This window comes from Triticum urartu, chromosome 1 (assembly GCF_003073215.2).
Source record: "Triticum urartu cultivar G1812 chromosome 1, Tu2.1, whole genome shotgun sequence".
In the NCBI taxonomy this organism is placed as follows: Eukaryota; Viridiplantae; Streptophyta; class Magnoliopsida; order Poales; family Poaceae; genus Triticum; species Triticum urartu.
This window is the reverse complement of record NC_053022.1, coordinates 139,847,569-139,852,705: the sequence shown is the minus strand read 5'-3', so window position 1 is coordinate 139,852,705 and position 5,137 is coordinate 139,847,569.

Sequence of the window (5,137 nt, the reverse complement as noted above, 5' to 3'; positions counted from 1 at the left end):
ACATAAATATCATGAAGGCTATGTTGATTTTGTTTCAACTACATGCGTGAATATGCGCCAAGGCAAGTCACTTAAATCATTCAGAGGAGGATACCACCCTATCATACCACATCATAACCATTTCACTAGCATGTTGGCACGCAAGGTAAACCATTATAACTCATAGCTAATCAAGCATGGCACAAGAACTATGATCTCTAGTTGTCATTGCAAATATGTTTATTCATAATAGGCTGAATTAGGAACGGTAAACTAATCATATTTACAAAAACAAAAGAGGCCGAGTTCATACCAGCTTTTCTCATCTCAGCCAGTCCATCATATAATCATCATTATTGCCTTTCACTTGCACGACCGAACGATGTGAATAATAATAATAGTGCACGTGCATTGGACTAAGCTGGAATCTGCAAGCATTCAATAAATAGGAGAAGACAAGGCAATATGGGCTCTTTCTGTCAGATCAACAATTATGCATATAAGAGCCACTTCAACAATTTAATTAAGGTCTTCTCCTATCGACCCCAAAGAAAAGAAAAGAAATAAAACTATTTACACAGGAAACCCAACAAGCAAAAAGAAGAACAGGAAATATTTCCGGGTTTCTTTTTAGTTACTACTACAAGCATGGAAAGTAAACTAATTAAAAGCTACAACTAATTTTTTTGTTTTTTCTTAAGGTTTATTAAACACACAAGAAGAAAGCATAAAGAGGGAAATAAACTAGCATGGATGATACAATGAAAAAGTATGAGCACCGCCATCTAGCAATGAGTGTGTGAACATAAGTGTAATGTCGGTGTGAACATAAGTGTAATGTCGGTGTGAACATAGGTGTAATGTCAGTGGGAAATACGTACTCCCCCAAGCTTAGGCTTTTGGCCTAAGTTGGTCTATGGCCACGGCTGGCCTGGCGGATATCCATAGTAATAGTTGGGGTCGTACTGAGAAGAAGAAGAAGACCCCGATTGCCACTGGCTGGCAATCAGCTCCGGATCCCACTAGTAATTAGACTATCGTGAAGGATCAACTTGTGGTTACGGCTCTGGCTCCATGGCTGGTGCAGGGTTTCGGTAGGCGTGAAGCATAGATGCCTCCAAAGATGGGGCCTATCATGGGTTTGTCACGGCAGATGTCCTCGTGAAAGGACTTAGTCGTGGAGCCATCGCTACGGGTTAGCTTAAAGGGGTTAAACCGGACAAGGGGACACGAGAGGTTTTATACTAGTTTGCCCCCTTTGATGAAGGTAAAAGCCTACGTCTAGTTGTGATTGGTATTGCTAGGGTTTCGATGACCAGGGAGCGAATCTGCTTTGCCTGGCTCTCGAGTTGTTGTTTCTCGTCCTCAAACCGCGGCCGGGTCGTCCCTTTATATACATAGGTCGACGCCCGCCGGTTTACAGAGTCCTGAGGCCGGAACATAAATGTGTCCGGTTCGGTCTCTATTCCTCTAACTTACAATACAAGTTACATGATAGCGTCGGTTTACATCTACAGGCTTTAACCCGCCTTTGGGCCTTGGGCCTTCGTAAAGCGCCACCACCTTCACGTCTTCATGGGCTTCTATCCTCGTGGAGCTAACCCGGCCACTCCTAGCCGGTTTACCTCCAGTAATCATATCCCCAACATTAGGCCCCAGATTGATTTGAACTTGTTCATGTCAATCTTTAATACTTAGAAAAATTCTTGCCCTGTCATCTTCATATAAATCTGGTAAACCGCTGTGATGTCATCCTTTAACTCTGTAGTAAACCGCCCTGACGTAATCTATTCGTTGAAGCCGAAGATTCCCTTCATTAATGTATATCCAACCATCGAGGCGACACCCTTATTAACTATCCATTTTTGAGCTCCTCGATTCCCGCACTTGTCACTTTATCGCTTTGCGTTATAAATAGGACCACGGGTCCTTCTCCTTTTCCCCCTTCGTCTCCTTCACTTCTTCTTCCTCCTCGTGACATCTCTGCCCCTGAGCGCCGCCGCCGTCATCGAGCTTTACCTCTGCTTCGACAAAGGCCGCTGCATCGACCTGATCGCACCAGAGAAACGCGGTGATCCTCCGCTGCTTCCTCCTGTACCAGTAAGTTCTTCTTCTCCTCACCCCAGATCCACCATTAGGGTTCGGTGTTCTTCATAGCTTGAAGTTGTTCCTCCTTCAGTCGCTAGTTAGATCTGATTGTTTTCAGCGCCTTTCGTAGTTTAAACTCATTTCTTCTTGTTAAGGCATCTGCTTGATATCAAACTCACCTGAACTTACTGAACCTTTTGAGCGCTTGAGATTAGACCAGAATATATTTTGATTATCCAACACACGGCAGATCTGAAATTCCCATGCTAAACTGTGAAATCTGTTTTACCTTACTTAGCCCTTTCCAACTTAGATCTGTATCCTCTTTACCATATAGACGGTTTACCTTTGTAAAAACAATCTATCATATACCATTAGCCTTCTAGTGAACCGGGCAAGCCTTTTACCTCCGCTGTTATACTTCAGTTTAACAACACGTGCATTCCTTTGTTTTGATATTGCCTTGTCATTCATTATAGTATTAGCCTCCGGTTTGTACAATTTACATACTTGTATATCTTTGTTCCGTCACATCTTACGTATCACCACGAATGATTTGTAAACCTGTATTTCCTTTCAGCCTTTCGTTTGCAATGGACAAATAGTTTTATGCTTGCAACTGGGCTCCTTCCTGGGTTACCGAAGAACAGCTGAACGGAATGGTCAAGATTGGTACTTTGCCCAAAAAGAATGAGATCCGGTGGCGAGTTCCAGGAACGGAGAATCCCCCTACCCCTAAACAGGGCGAGGTAGTGGTATTTGTTGACCATATAGGCCGTGGTTTCAAATCGCCTGGGTCAAAGTTTTTCCGGGACGTGCTTGCCAGTTTCCAGCTCCATCCTCAAGACATCAGACCCAACTCGGTGTCTAATATATGCAATTTCCAAGTCTTCTGTGAGGTGTACTTACAAGAAGAACCAACTGCTGAGCTATTCCGGGATTTTTTTTCATCTGAACCGGCGCACTGAATTTGTAGACGGATGCAACACTGAACTTGGTGGCGTCTCTATTTAAAAAAGGAAAGAGGTTGAATTCCCTCATGCCAAGCTGCACAGTCACCCCAAAGATTGGAACCAAACATGGTTCTACTGTAAAGATACTTCCCCTGAAGACGAGAATCCTCTGCCGGGTTACCGCGCCCACCGACTTTCCAACACTCATCCACTGCCACAACGTTTGAGTGCTGCAGAACGGGCCTCATACGCCCCTCAACTCGCCAAGATCTGGGTCTTTATGGCCAACGGTTTATCAGGCGTCGACTTTGTGCGTTGCTGGATATCCTGGAGCATCTTGCCATTAAGCCGCCGCTCCGGTTTAATGTGTGAGTACACTGGTGAATTAGAAGACTCCTAACGCCACATCAACATTCAATTAACCGATGAAGAAGTCACTGAAAGTGTCAGAATGATTTTGAATGAATCGGAATCTGTCTGCCGCCAAACCGGCTTGAACCCGTTCTACACAAAAAACAAACTGCCTGCTGTAAGTGCTGCCTTTCGGCTTCACACTTGATATCTTGTAGACCGTACAACCTATGAACATCCTTCTGTTTGTTTATAAATAGGGTGACAATACGTTCTGGAAGAAGAAACCTGCAGAAAAGCTGCAAAGCCCTCTCGCCCCAAAACAAAAACCGTCAAGAAAACCTCAAAGCAGAAGGCCGCTGAACGCATCAACATGTAATTGGATGACGACACAGATGAACCGGAAGTTGAGGTAGAACTTGATTCACTTGGTTCCCTATTTATGCATCTCATTAACAATGATGTTTATCAGCAGGGTGCGGAAGGCAGCCAAGCTGACGATGTAGAGGTAATTGTCCTTTCCTCCGGTTCAGACTCTCTGCCATCGCAAAAAATCCATCAAGCAATCTAGAAAGTAAGCTTTTCACATCCTCTTGCTCACTTGGATCCAACATTTATTTTGAAGAAGCAGCAACACGAAGCTCGCCGTACAACCCGACACAGCGGCCAAAAGGTCACCTCGACCGGTTTACCTGACACCCCGGTTCAAAAATGCCGATCTGAGGTCTCACCTCCTTTTGACAATTCTTACCCCAAGGCAGGTTATTTCTGACAACCTCTTAATCCGCCCGATTCAAATTATCAGGTGACACCTCCCTCATCATCTGGCGAGTCAATAGCAAACCAACTCCCTCCTCTCAAAACTGTAGCTGGGTAAGTACTCAAACCCTTTCTTTGAACATTCTCATACCTTGAATACTATGCTTAATTTTCACCTCTTTTATTTTTGTTTGTAGATCCAAAGCCAGACCCAGCAAAAAAGCTCGGGTGAACAATCCGTCTGAAGACCAGGTGGCTCATGAACCAGAGCAAACAGGTGAACCGGAGGATCCCAATCATGAAGTCACCTTTGATGAGCCACCTCCTCAAGATCACAATATCGATGAACAACTAGAAGCTGATACTGTTGTGCCTGATACTGAACTGGCAGATCCAATCCAGTCTAGTCCGGTGAAAGCTACTGAAACTCCATCAACTCCAGATAAAGCTATTGGAGATAAAGAAGGCGAGGTTACCATCACTGGTATTGGTCACACCTCTCCTGGCCATCCTGTAATCTTGGCCCAACATAGTGCCAAGGAAGAGCATGCTGCCATGGAAAAAGGCAAATGGAGCACTGACTTGTCAAACTACGCTCACCTCAGCACTCAAGAACTCCACTCCAGTTTTCTAAACCGTCTGCACTCAAACCGTGATTATGAAGCCGGTTTGGTGAATTTGATGAAAGAGCGCTATGAGGTATTATTATCACCTTCCTTTCTTAAATCCAAAGTATAGACATTAGCCGAATTATCCCCCAAGGGCCGGTTTATGATGTTTAATCATAAACCGGGACTTTGTAATATCTTAATCCTTGCATGCTAATCCTCAATATTTCAAGTCCTTAGTAAAAATAAAACCGATAATTTATCATTGTATTCATGTAGTTGGCATTGGTGTAGCCCCCAAGGGCCGGTTTAGCTTTGCGAGGTAAACCGGGTCTTGAATCAATGCGTCAGTTTTGAACAGATGTACATTAGCCCCCAAGTGTTAAGGATAATGCTTGC